We start from the raw sequence: 14,142 nt of genomic DNA, 5'->3' as shown, positions 1-14,142 counted from the left end.
GCGGGGCAGCGCGACCCTCACCGCGGCCGCGGCGCTAACGGCACGGCAGAGCCGCCGGGGCTCCAGCTGGCGGCTGCCCGGGGCCTCCCCGCGGTGCCCGGCTGGGCCGGGGAGGGGTCTGGCCCCGGTGCGCGGGAAGGAGAAGCCTTGGCGGCCTGGCACTGAGCCCCGCGGGCGCTGGCGGCCGAGCGAGACGCGACATCGGGCCCGGGGCGGCTGGGAGAAGGGGGTCGCTCTCAGCACGGACGACGCCTGGGTGCGAACACGGGTCTGTGTTTTAGGAGACGTTTTGGGAGCCGTCGCAAAGCCGCGGGAATGCAGCCCACCAGCCGCCCGGGGCAGCGCGGGGAGGACTCCCCTCCCCGGCCCTGCACGCCGGCGGGGTAAAGTCCCCCCGGTTCGTCAGGCCTCGGCAGAGTGCTTGGCTGAGCTTGGCTCTCAGGAGCCCCGTGGCTCTGTCCCGGGGGATGCTGCCTTGGTGCCGGGGTTGGCTGCAGTAGTGGAGTGGCCCCGTGTGCGACTGCCCCTCTGCTCCCCCTGCCCCCTTCCCGCTGTGGCAAAGCTCTGCCTTGGGCTCACAGGTTTTGGATCCCAGTCAGCCCCCAGCTGGACGGTTACCTGCAGCCACTGAGTCTCTCTTTGTTCAGGCCTAGGGAGTGAGCGGCAGCAGATGAGCTTGAAGGCCTGGGAAGGATGCAAAGGAGAAGAGGAAAGAGGTGGAGACAATGTGCTGCCTTTGCTTCCTGGCCCGCTGGTGGGAGACAAGGCTCTGCATGGTGTAGGAGCACCTTCTCCCTGCCAGCTCCAAGGGAACATTTCTGACAAGTGGAGGAGGAGCTTCTGCAGGATTTTGAGATCTGCTGCACAGTAAGTGACGGAGATACTGGAGCAGGCTGAGCCCAGTCTCTTCCCTCTGCTCTGACTGCCTGACCTGAAGAGGTACATAAATGGGGTCCCTGGTCATAGAACCCCCAGTCCTTTTCTAAGCCTTATATTTAGTGCCTCTGTTTTTACACCTCTGCCTGCACTCTGCCAAGGATGCTGTGATCCACCTGTGGGCAGGGGAACGTCCTCCTAGCCATGGGGGGACCAGCCCCTGCAGTCAAAAGAGGGGCCTTGTGAAAGAAAATGTCAAGGTACCAAACTGAGTTAAGGCAGCTGGGCGAGAGTGGGAATCCAGAGCCAGAGTTCAAGGGAAGCACTGTCAAGGCTGGGAGGACCCAACTGTGGTTCCTGTGTGTCAGGACCTGCCCCTATGCAGCCCTGATTTCCACAGGGTCTCCTCCCTTCACACCTGCCCTGCATGTGGGTGAGCTCTTGTGTCCTAAAGGCCCGTTCTGTGCAAGTCTCTGTAAATAGGTACTGCAGGCGTGGATGGAGAAATAGCTACCAGAGAACAGCAGGCCAAAGAGAGGAAGAGTACATTCTGAGAGAGAGGTTGTGAAAGTCTCCCAAAAACTGATGAGGTCTGGAGACTGGCAGTGGTGTTGGATCCCCAAGAACTGAAAAACTCAGGATACCATGAGTCTGCTGAACCTGTACAAGGCTGCTAACACAGGCTGGCATCAGCTGTGGGTTGTGTAACTTGGACCATGCCCAAGAATGTGGAGGCTGCTGTGTGCAAACAGACTGCAGGATTATACAAGCATCTAATGAGAGAAGAGCCCCTCTGTGCGATGTTGTGAGCACCTACCTGGAAGCCCCTGCTGCGTCAGTGTGACCCTCCGCTCCTCAGTAAGCAGCTGGGGTCGGACCCCAGGGGTTGCCACCCAGGTAGCAGCATGGTGAATGCGAGTGACCTGCATGAGTAAGTCACTGTGTTGTGGGACTGGTTATCTGCTGCTAGTAATACCAGCTTAAGTCTATTAATAGTAACAGCTTAATGACTGAAAGGTGTTCTAATAAATTTTAGCTCTGACTTGATCCCCCTTAAGGTAAAAGGTAATTTACACCACTTGGACACCCGTTCTACATCTCCCCAGAAGGAGAGCTTGGGAAGGGGAGGAGTTGGGGACCCCTCTCACCCAGCTGTGTGTGTTGCAGTGCCCGGAGACCAGCAGAGGATACGCAGCAGCTCACCAAAGAGAGCCTGCAGGTGCCGATGTGGGTGCAGTCCCCGTCCCACCATGGGGTGAGGAGGTTCACCCCATAGGGCTGGTCAGGGAGAGCACGCTGTTCCCACAGCCCACACAGGAGAAACAGCAATTCTCAGCTGCGGCTGTGCAGTGCCTGACTAATGCGGAGGGGAGGAGCTGTGGCTAGCAGGGACTGCTCTCTAACAACATGTTTGTTAAGTGAAAAGCCATGTGGAAAGTGAGCGTATGCTAGTGCAGTCTAGAGAGACGTAGAGCACAGAAAAGCAGCAAGCAGCTTCCAGTGTAGGGATCTGAGAAATACTAAGGCCCTGAGTCTATGTCTCAGACCAGCCCTGCTCCTGCTCTTGTGGCAGGTCCTTGCCTCAGGGCTCTGGTGTGAGCCTAGAGGACATCCACTTTGGAGGCTCTTGGCCTGAGCTCTCCAGTGACTGGCTGTGACTTTGGCTGGGGTCAGACACAAGCAGCAGGGATCTGTCAGGACATATTTGGTCCCAAATGTGGTGGCTGGGATTCCCTCCTGCCCACTCCCTGGCCGTAGGCTGTGCTACCTGGACAGCTTTCCTTTATCCAGCAGTGAGGGGTAGAGGCAGCCTCCCTCAGCTCTCTCCTGCTGCAGGTTTCAGCGCAGAGTTGATGGTCTCTTGCCATATCAGGCTACGTCCAGCCCAGGGACAGTGCCAGCAGCAGGAACAAGAGGCAGAATCTTTCCCATCCTTATTAAACCCTCTTCCTCTCCCTTTCAGGAGCAGGACACCTGTGTTTGTGCAGATGATGCTGTGGGCTCTTCCCTCACCGATGGAAGTGGATCAAAAGTCAGTGCTTTTTTTCTGGAATAGAAGGTGACCAAGGCATCCTCCCTGTATCCACATCTGCCATGATTCCCCTGATCATTCTTCTTGCCATGAACAGCCTCATGCTTTTGCAGGCAGACTTGCGAGGATGCTCAGGTGTGATGGGAGCAGCAGCCTGGTTGGCTCTTGCTTTTACTGCAGACAAAATTGGTAAGGAAAGAACAAAAATGAACTAGGCTAGAGCTGGCAGCTGATCCTACGCAAACTGCTGTGACTTTGCTTCCTGGAGCAGTGGAGATGCTCTCCTGGCTTTGGTCCTAAGGGCAGTATTACCCAAGGGGTGGAGCAGGCTCGTAGGGCCTCAGTCAGGGCTGCAGGGCAGGACCAAAGCAGGAGTGATGGGCAGAGGAAGGAAGTTCCATGTTTTACTTCTCTGTAGCACGCCCAGAAACTAAAGTTGGCTCACTGTCACCCTGGAGCTCCAAGTGCGTTGATGGGGTGGCAGCTCTTCTCCAGTGCTGCTGGGATGAGAAAAGCCTTCCTGCCCTGCTGGGCTGTGTTCCCAGCACTCACAGGTTATGCCTCCCTGAGGAGCGGATGAAACAGCAGCTGCTACTATCCTTTGAGGGGAATTTTAGGGATGGGTGAACCTCCATAATGGCAAAAGAGAGGCTGGATCAAAGAGAAAACAATTGACCTAGTCAATAGCTGTGTCTCTTCTGGGGAGATCTCTCTGCTAAGAGATCGAATCGGTTCCTAAATACAGTAAATGTACAGCAGGATTCACTGGGGGGCAACAAAGCTGGCTAGGACTGAGCTCTCCTCTGCCAGCTACCACACAGAGGGCTGGGGCATTTTGCTCTGCTTGGCTCTTTTGGGGGCCGAAGCGGGAGGCTCAGTCAGCCATTTCTGGGAAAGGGAGCCACAGGCAGGACAATTCTTGGGCACTACTGGAAGTGGAGTCTGTCTTCAGTAGCCACAAAGACGGCATGCAGGAATCTGATTCATGTGTCTGATATAGTTTCTAGAGCAGAAACTACTTCTCTCCCCACCCAAGAAACATGAGCAGACAGAGTCTCTGATTTCCCGTATTTATTCATATTCAAGCAATGATATTAATATTGATTTATGACAGTGCTTTACAGCCTTGTAAATGGAACGTGAGTACATAAGTATCTGAAATTTTACTTTCCGTACCTTTGTAAAAAAGAAAGGGCAAGGTGGGACGAGAAAAGCATGTGTAAAGGGGAAAGGAGAGAAGGAACCCAAGGAGAACACTTCCTTCCCCCACCATGACCCATGGAAAGAAGAGATGCAATGGGCAGACAGCAGTAGGGACATGGAGGTGGCTCGCAGCTGCCCTCTCTTAACTCCAGCAGCACAGCCCCAGAGCTCTTCCCAAAGGAGGAGCTGGGCAACAAGCAGGTGAGTTGTTCTGCAAACTTTTTTTTTTGGCCATGGATTAAATAAATGAAGACCTGCTTTGTATCAGTTGTGGTTCTCCAAATCTTACTCCCAAGGGCAAAAATGATGCAGCATGTTGATAATGCATGTGACTCCCACTCAGCTTTTCCCAGTAGCTCCGCAGCAAGGGGTGCACAGGCTGCCTGAAGCAGAAAAAGCCATGGGGGCAAAAGTGCAGCAGGCCTGCCTGCTTCTGTTTTTCTGCAGCATTTTATCCATGGGTTAATGAATGCAAAATCTAGTTACTGCTCCTTCTGCAGGGTTGTCTGGAAAACAAGCTCACTTACCCTTTGCAGCTCTCCCTGGTATTTCACAAGATGGCCCCAAACAGCTGGTCAAAGGATGGGCAGGAGACGAGGTATCAGTTACCCACCAGCAACAAGTACAAGGGCAAACAACGGCAGAGCGTGGTTTTCTATTGCCTGCCTGGCAGGCCCATTTGAGGGTCCACGCTGAAATGCTTTGCCCATTTTTGCACAGAAAAAGAGCAAGACTCCACATTCGGGCAATTTCAGTCCATACCACATTGGGAATAAAAGCCCTGTTTTTTTTCAAGCAGAGGGAAGGCCTGATGCACTGCAGAGTGAGTTTGTATCACTCAGCTGCAAGTGACCTGAAAACCAGCCCCAAAAGAGCCCAAGATTTCCTGCTTGGCACCAAAAGCATAGCTAATGCCAGGCACCAGACAGAGTGCCCAGGGGTGCTGCATGGTTGATACAGATATGACCAGACCTGGTATTTCAGTCAAGTTGTGCCCAGCAGAAGCTTTGCCAGGGCCTCCTGCAGAAGCTCGAGAACATCAACAGCCAAACTCAGCACCTCAAGTGGGCTGCAGCTGAAATGTAGATGTGTGTTCTCACCAGCACCTTTAGCAAATGGTGTGGTTTGGCCTGCGTGCTTCTAGGCAGGATGAACAGGAGGAGCTTGCCCTGAGGGCTGTCCCACAGCAGCAGTCCTGCCATGGATAAAACACTGCTGGCCACTGCCTTGAGAAGTCTTTACAGTGAAGGGCAGTCAAGGGGCCACCCCATCCCATGCCCAAACACACACTGACCTGTCAGTGCCCAACTTTGCTGCATGTGGTTCAGGGTCCTGCTGCTGCATCTCGCCCTTGCACACTTGGTCCAGCTCACAACAGACATAACGTTGTTGACATGGCTGTGCCGGCTTTTGTGCCAGCCTGTTTCCTACAGGAAGCTTCATATGGAATCACAGAATGGTTGAAGTTGAGGTCAGAATGGACCTCTGCAGATCAGCTAGTCCAAGCCCCCTGCTCAAGCAGGTCGCCTAGAGCACATTACCCAGGACCCTGTCCAGATGGCTTTTGAATATCTCCAAGGAAGGAGACCCCACAGCCTCTCTGGGCAACCTGTTCTAGTGCTCAGTAACCCTCACAGGAAAGAAGTTTCTTCCTGTTCACAAGTAACTTCCTGTGTTTCAGTTTGTGCCTGCTGACTCTCGTCCTCTCACTGGGCACCACTGAAAAGAGTCTGGCCCCATCCTCTTTTCCCCCTCCCTTCAGGTATTTAAACACATTGATAAGATCCCCCCTCAGTCTTCTGTTCTCCAGGGTGAACAGGCCCAGCTCTCTCAGCCTCTCCTCATAGGAGAGATGCTCCAGTCCCTTAATCATCTTAGCAGCCCTTCACTGGACTCGCTGCAGTAGCTCCATGTCTCTCTTGTGCTGGGGAGCCCAGAACGGGACCCAGTACTCCAGATGGGACCTCACCAGGGCTGACTAGAGGGGACGTATCACCTCCCTCGACCTGCTGGCATTGCTCTTCCTGATGCACCTCAGGATGCTATTGGCCTCCTTTGCCATAAGAGCACACTGCTGGCTCATGGTCAACTTGGTGTCCACCAGGACCTTCAGGTCCTTCTCTGCACCTGCTTCCAGTTACCCTTCTGTGTGGGTATGTTTCTTCCACTGAGATGAGAGGAGACTGGTGGTGTGGGGACATATCTCTGGAGGGAAAAAGGCTGGGGTGGGATGTGACCCCTTCGGGGGATAAGCCTCTAGAGGGAAGATAGCCAAGATGGGATGCGTCTCTGTTGTTGCGTCCTGGCTGTAACTAGTGACCCCCTCCAAAGACTGATCTGTGGGCCCGGACACCAGTCCCCTGTGCTGCCATCCCAGGCAGGGCCCTAGGGGGACACACTGCCCTCAGGGAGAGGCTGGGAGGTCCAGGAGCCCAGTGGCACCAGCCCCAGCACTGACACACACCATCCAGCTTGGCAGGTGAGCAGACCATTGGGGCAGACTGGGTTGTCAGCCCAGTGCCCTGCAGGGCCAGGGCTAGGACTCCCTGTCCTGGGTCCCCAGGGCCTCTGCTCCCAGCCCATCTGGAAGAAGGGTGGGAGGGCCCACCCAGGAGTGCCTCCCCACCTGGCATCATTTGCAAGCCCTGGATGGGCTGCAGCCCCCATGGAGATCTGTTTGGTGGCTCTGCAGCCCCCTTGGTGCTCCCTATGGTGGCCTTTCAGACCCTACAGAAGTCCTTCCAGCAGCCCTGCAGCCCCCATGGAGACCCTGCAGCTTTGATGGTAGTCCTTATGGCCCTGCAGCCATCCATAGCCCCTCTGGGTGTCCCTGACCCTGCACAGCTGGGCTACTTCACCCACACTGGGTGTGCTGAGGCTCCAGGGGGGCCTGGTGCGGGAAGCAACCCCTACTTACGCCAGGGATGGGGCATGCGGGGCTGACTGGGGGAGCTTGGCTACTGCCTTGATTGGTAATGTCACTAGTTGCTCCACAAAGGACTCCGTGAGAAGAGGCATGCAGGTTGCACCCGTTGTGTTTTGCAGAGGCCTTCAGCACCAAAACAGCTCCCTGCCATCAGTCAACATCTTACAGTCCAGGCCAGGCTGGATTCCTAAAAAATGGGAAATTAAATGATGCAGAAAATGCCTTTCTTATAATTTAGTGTTTTCCACCATACTCTTCTTGTGCAGTTAACACTGAGGCTTTCTATTTGGTGGCCCAAGAAACACCAGAAGATCAGGAGCCATGCGCCTGCAGACCAGCTCACAGGGAAAGATGCCGGGGCATCAAGGCTGCCATTATACTCTCAACGAGGGCACAGAGCCTGCAAAGTATTTTGCTTTCCCAGCAGAGCTGAACCTCGCCTCACTCCCGCTAGACACGGTTTTACTTGACACTAGTATCTGGAGCGACTGATGAGGATGGCATGGGGAGGAGAGCACACATTTGTCTCTGTCACCTGCTGTTGATCAAATTTTTCAGCATCAAAAAATGCCAAGTAGAGCAAATGTCTCCTCTTTCGCCTTACCTCAGCAGGTCACTCTGAAAGTGGCTGCAGCATGACTAATGCTGCCAACATTGCTTCGGCTTCCCTTCTCTACGTCCTCGGAGCTTTAAGTTGTTTTTCCGCTGCTTTGCCTGTGCACCTTTCCATGAGAACTAAGCACTGTGCAGACGTATTCAGTCTGACATGTTCACTGAAGGTGCCAGCAAAACCCCAAACCGCAGCACTTACAACTTGGGAAATACGCGCTACTGGGCCACAGGGGAGTTTAAGGAAGCAAGAGAAATGCACGTTGCAGATGCTTGGCCAACAATTTTATACACAACTGGGGCGCTGGGTTTTCTCTATATATTGCCCCCATGGAGGCCACTCCAGGATTTGAAGGCTCAGGGGTTTAAAGGTGTGAGTTTGCAGTCACGGCTATGCACTAAAACAGGCAGCGTGCAGGAGCATCAAGTCAGCCCAGTGAAGGCTTCCTGACCATCAGGCTGGCTGCTCTCAAATTTAATTTATACACACTCATAATATACTTTATGCTGCTCGCACTGAGCCAGTGGGAGGAGGAAATCAAAGGCACTGCAGAGTCAGTGGCAGATGCACCATTGAGCAGAGGCAGTTAATTAATATCTAGTTTAAGACCAAGAGACATGAGAGGCCAAACGTGGCTGACAGGCATGCTGAAGCACTGGGCTGCTATTTTCCTTGCTTTGCAGGATGCAAAACTTTAACCGTAGGCAGGAGGTGGCCCTAGGGTAACCTGCCATCTTTCTCAATCACTTCAAATAAACCCACTTTTCAAGCAGGGTTTTAACCACACAAAGGTTAAAAAAAAATCAGTGTGATTGCAAGGGCCCTTCTTGGAGCACATGGGTAAAACTTTAAAAATGCAAACAGTGCAGGCTGACTTTGAAAACTGGGATGTTGCTGGAAGAAGCACTTGAGGGCAGCATAGCACTACTGAACAGCCATCGCTGCTCACTGCCTCTAACAGCTTCTTCAGGAACCACGCACCCGTGGGGCCTGTCTGCCGAGCACTTGCCTGCAGAACGACACAAAGCACCTTTTCCTCCATCGGAGCACACAGCTCCCGCTGGCTGCGTGCCCACGTGTTTGGTGATGCCTTGTTTTATTCCAGCCTCACAAAGTGAACCCCACGGCGCGAGCTGATTGTGAAGCACCGTCGTTCACGAAGTGTTACTACCGCTCCGGAGCTGCAAAGCTATCAGCCAGATTGAGCCGCTCTTTAGAAATTGTGTGGCTATAAGATTTAAGGATACAAGTAAAAGTAAGTCCTGGTGAATCTTGTTAGCTATTGTCAGGCTTCAGCAATAGTTACCTTTGGCTTCTCCCCTCCTGCCCACCTCATATAAAGAAGCAGCCTGAATTTGCAAGCCTCCCTAATTTGACCTTTTAAAAAAACCAGGGAGTTTCTGCCCAAATGCTTCAAGGCCCAAGTGAGGACAGGGTTGTTGCTCGTGGGGGTGGTGGGTGGGTGGGAGCACAAGCAAGGCTGGGAACACTTCGGACCACTCGGCACTGGAGATGGTTTTACAGCGAGCCAGGTTTCGGGGGCTTCTAGAGGATCTGTTTTATTAATGCCAACATTCGTATTCAAGCCACTGCATAACATTTTAAAAGCTTTGAAATTCACTCTGGCTCTTCCATTAGAAGGAAATGTTATAGCTAAGACATATATTTGGCACAACACTTCAAGACACAGCAGACAGAAGTTACTAGGAATGTAAGCAGAAACGGGAAGCTTGCTCAGGACCGCAGCTGAGCTCAGCCCCGGCACTGGTCCTGGCCAGAGCTAGGTGCGGCCACACTGCGCCCAGCTCTGTGCCTCGCTCACGCAGAGCCTGACCCATGGACTGACTTCCCGGCTCGAGCTTGGACCTGTCTCATTGCTCCGGACCTGCTTGGCAATCCCCGGGCTGTGGCTGACCCTGGTACCATTGCCGGGCTTGCACAGCTCCCCTCGTTCGCGTGCGGTGGGATTGCGCCCCGTTGAGGAGATTTCTGGCTCGCCTGCCCTCGTGGGGCAGCTGTTCTGCTGCTCCCTGATGCATTTCTTCATCCTGGAGGCAGGGAAGAGCGTCTCAGGCTGCGGAGCGGTGGGGAAAGGCATCCAGGAACACCAGCCTGCTGGATCAGCATTGCTGCTGGCCGGGCCGGTAGGCTGTGACCCTGGGCTGCCGGTGCCTCGGGGCCCTTCTTGCTCCCACCAGCTCCGCAGTCACCAGCAAGGTCTCCTGCCCGCAGCAGGGCCAGCTGGACCTGCCTGAGGAGCTGCCAGGCACCGTGGGGCAGTGCCGTCACACGTGGGGCAGCTGGGCAGGGGCTGGGAGCTGAGATGGACACCAGCTGCCCGGGGATGCCTGCTTTGTCCCTGCGGCAGCGAGCATCGCACCGCACCGCACCGCACTGCACCGCACTGCACCGCACCAGGAGCCTGCAGCCCTGCAAGCCGCCGTGGGCTCAACCCTCGTCCCTGCTACTGCAGAGGACCTAGCGCAGCGGCGAGGGCTATGGCCTGCCGTGCCGGACACTGCGCACGCTCAGAGAGAGCCAGCGGCCAAAGCGATCCCTGTTGAACAAGGCAAGGAGCACGGAGAAGTGGTGGCCGTGCTCAGAGGCCAGCCAGCAAGTCCCTGGCAGAGCTGCAGGGGGAACCAGGGGTCCTGGGCGCAGGCCAGGCATCACCCTCAACTCCACACATCTCCTCCTCCCCGCAGCGCGGGGAAACACCGACTGTGACAAGAAAAGGATGTGTGTGGGGGTGATTTGGCACCTCCAAAGAAATATGCCCCTGCCCCACCAGCTCAGTCTTTAGTCCTTCAAGGCCTGAATGCCTGGAATCCAGCAGTTGCCAGTGCAGAGCTGGCCTGAAAGCTCAGCTCCTGGGCCTTGTCCTGCACCTTGCCACTGAGCGGAGAAGCAGTGCCGTTTAAAGAAGCAGCAAGCTGGAAAGCTGGATGGCTCAGGGAAAGGAAGATGTGGGGCGCGAGCAGTGCCAGCCATCCCTCACTGTTGCACTGAGCCCATCCATGAGGCACCCACATGCCTCCATGCCTACCCCAAGGATGAGTGATGGCCCAGGGCTCCTGGCACTGTGCCAGGCACCTCCTTGTGATGGCTGCACCCAGGGGCATGCTCCTGTCGCCCCCAGCTTTTGCTCAGGGGCCTCAGGTTTAAGGCACCTCTTAAATCTGCTTGTCACCCCTCATGGCCCTAGCTGCAGCCCTAAAGCTGCAGACTGCACCCCTGGGGCTGCTGCGTGGCACTGGCGGCTCCTGGCACCCCGTAAATCTGCTCAGCATCCCTCACGGCCCTGGCAGTCCCGGCACGCTGGGCTCCAGGTTGGGCCCCAGCACACCCCTACCTCCTGCTGGTGGCCGTGGCACTGGAGCGTGGGGCTTCGCTGAAGTGAGGCCGTGTTGGGCCCCCAGGTAACCAGCAGAGACGTCGGGGCTTTCACCCCCCTGTATCCGTGGGGAGATGCGAGCACGGGGCCGCTGCTGCCCAGCTTAGCGCGTGCCAGTGGTGGGCCAGGCTGCGTCTGCGCTGCTGCCGCCCTGCGGCACCTTCGACTGCCCCCAAAACTGGGGAGCCCTGAGTCAGAGCTGCTGGGGAATACTGCAATGAGTGCAAAACCTCAGCTGTTTTGCAGATATTAGAGAGGCTTGAGGTAGGAGGCAGTTCTCTGCCTGCCTGCTTGGGCAGGGAGCTTCCACTCGCTTTTGAGGCTTGCTTTCCTCCTGCATGGGATTCAGCTCTGCCTGCGATTCGCGCTGCTAGCAAAGCCTTCCAGCCTGCCTGCTTCCTCGGCGCTGGCAGCGGCAGGAGCTGAGCCTTTGGCCGGCAGCGTGGCTTCCCTTGGAAAGAGGCTGCGCTGACAAGTTTCCTCTGTGCTTGTGCCTGCCGCTCCGTTCGTCCCCTGCTAATAGCGGCTGAGCTCATCAGCCAGCTCCAACTGTGGGCAGTGATGGCAAAGAGAAGTCCCTGCGTGTTTGAAGGGAACGAGGAGCCGGGGAGAGGAAGGAGATTGCGTTCTTGCCCCCATGAGCTAAAGGCTGCTGCATTAGCTTGGCCCTTTCTAGACCTTGCAGGATGCCCGCAGGTGTTCAAGGCACAAACCCGTGGTGACTGCGGTGGCACTGGCTTTACCACTCGCACAACTGCTCTGGCTCCGTCTACATTGCTGAGCTCAGCCCAGACGCTGTGCATGTATCTCCAGTCTCAGCATTTCCCCACGGGATTTGCTCTGTGCCCTCAGGATCGCTGTGCTGCTCCGAAGCGGGAGGCTGGTGTGTGGCAGCAGGGTTGGTGGGAGCCGCTGCTGGAAGTCCCAGTTGAAGCTGACGGTCATACTGGGCAGCTCTCCTCACCTGTGCCCATCCCTGCAAGGGTGGCTGCGTTGACAAGGCTCCTTCTCCCACCCTTGGGGACTTTGTGGGCTGCAGTGGGACCATCTGCCTCTCTGCCCTCGAATGCGGGATCTCCCCAGGAGAAGTGCCTGGAGTCTTTCATTTCCCTACAATATGCCCTGTCTTTGGCGAGACTGAGTTTATCTTCCCACAGCAGCTTCGGAGTGGCTGGGAGGTGTTTGAGGGGAGGCCAAGGTCTGTGTCTGCCTGCAGCTTTCCCTCTTCCCCCCGCTCGGGCAGACACAGCACTGCGCACTTGGCACATCCTGGTGGCCTCGGCAAAGATGCCCAAATCCTATGCAAACCAGCAGGCCCGGAGGAGCCAGCTCTTTGCAGCAGCCTTCGCTGTCACAACCCCTCCCGTAGCAGCCCTTTCATCTGCTGTTTTTGTCTTTCGCACAGATGCAATACCCAGAGATTAAGCTGCAGATTAAGGTTTTACTGAATCCTGAAATGGGTTCCAATTCCCAGGCCCAGCGGCACTAACGTGCAGCCAAATCTCTTCCATCAGCTTGCAGGGCTGGAGGCGGGAGAGGCATTTCCCACCACCTTCTCCCCATGTGCACGAAAGATGGAGCCCAAATATTTACCCAGGCTTGAGCAGCTGAGAGGCAGCTGCTAGGTAAGAGCAGTTTCGTCCTGGGAAGGAGAGGTGGGGGGAGAAGGGAGGAGTTGGGGCCGTTTCACAAGTGCTTCCCAGAGAGACAAGGAAGCTGTGGCCAACCCATCTTTACTCTGGGTCCCACCAGGGTGCAGAGGGTCGGCCCGTACAGCACATCTCCAGGCCAGGAGAGCAGTGCCTGCCTGTGAGGACCAGCACACGTTGCAAGTCCTGCTGGGCTCACGGGCATCCCTGGAGCCTCGCCACGCTGGCACGGTGCAAGGGGAAAGATGTGCAGGCACTCACGGCACAGCAGCAAAAAGATTCAGGTTCCTGAATCACGAAAACCAGTGCTCCCAGCCTCTTTTGGAGCATCTCTGTGCTTGAACCCCTGCGTGGCGGGGGAGCAGCGTGCATGCGCAGCATGCGCTGCCCTGGCAGGGATGGGCCTTCCCTGTGCTTCCGAGGAGCCTGGTGCCACGTGTGCGCTGCCAGAAAGCCTCCGTGGTAGCAGCAAGGGACCTGGCTGTCTCCCGAGCAGCCTCCCACAGCAGCCTGGCCCAGAGGGAGCCCAGCTTCGTGGCTGCGCCGCTTTTCCTGGCGAGGGTGCCTGCAGGCAGAACCAAGAAGTCAGCCGCCTCAGAGCCGCGCGGAGCAGACCCACTGCACGTACCCTGCCCCTGCCTCCGCCTGCCCAATCTAGCCTGAGCGGCCAGAGAGGGCCTGGCTTGCTGGGCTTGTTGAGGGCACCTCATCCTGCAGCGCTGAGTGGCTGGGCAGCCCAGCGTGTGCTGTCTTGCACCAAAGACCTGGTGTAAGCAGTCCTAGCATTGCACCCTGCCCTGCTCTCAGAGCTCCTGCTAGGACGTGTCCATGGGGTCAAAGCCCTCACTCTACACACAACTGTCTTCTTTGTCCCCCAGGTCCTCATCCTTCTCTAAATGCCCCACTCCCAGACTGGTGCCCACTGGTATGTGTCTCTACATGGCCATGGCTGTGGAAATGCTGGCCTGGGAGAGCTAGCAGCCTTGGCTTGAGGGATGGCTGCGCAGGAGAAACACGTCTGCAGGAAACCAGGCTGGCCCCAGGCTGACAAGCACGGCTGCGGCTGTCAAGCCGGGGGAACAGAGGTGCAGGCCAAGCAAAGCCGCACGCTCAAGTCCTCAGGGGAAAGCAGGACTGGCTCTTCTGAGCTCCAGCCACACAAGTGGCCAGAGGTGTTTGGGAAAAAGGAGGGTGACAAACAACATGACAATCAGTTCAGATAAAGTAAGTGAGCATTTCAGCAGGCATCTCTGCTCACAGTCTGGCCCTGGTGTGCATAGACCAAATTTGGCTCCTTTAGCTACAGAGAAGAATCTGTCCCATCTCCTCGAACAACCAGGCCAGAGCAGCAGGCAGGATTGCTAAGGCTGCTGGAGGAAGTCACAAAGCACAGCAAGGGCATGTGGCACAAAATTCAGGGCTGCAGAAACTCTTCCACGGAGGGCATGGGAG

At 56.1% G+C, this 14,142-nt stretch overlaps 1 long non-coding RNA gene across 2 annotated transcripts; it reads left to right on the top strand.

The window, feature by feature from the left end:
• The first annotated feature begins 69 nt into the window (after positions 1-69).
• LOC112967118 lies at positions 70-4,335 on the top strand. Of its 2 annotated transcripts, none has more exons than XR_003253856.1 (3): positions 70-268; positions 648-867; positions 1,360-4,335. It is a non-coding gene; the product is annotated as an uncharacterized LOC112967118 (long non-coding RNA). The 2 variants fall into 2 exon arrangements; XR_003253857.1 differs by having other exon boundaries at positions 648-1,807; positions 2,840-4,335.
• The last annotated feature ends 9,807 nt before the right edge of the window (positions 4,336-14,142 follow it).

This window comes from Apteryx rowi, unplaced genomic scaffold (assembly GCF_003343035.1).
Source record: "Apteryx rowi isolate R43461 unplaced genomic scaffold, aptRow1 scaffold_264, whole genome shotgun sequence".
Lineage (NCBI taxonomy): Eukaryota > Metazoa > Chordata > Aves > Apterygiformes > Apterygidae > Apteryx > Apteryx rowi.
The sequence above is the reverse complement of the archived record's forward strand: the minus strand, read 5'-3'. Positions and strand labels throughout refer to the sequence as shown.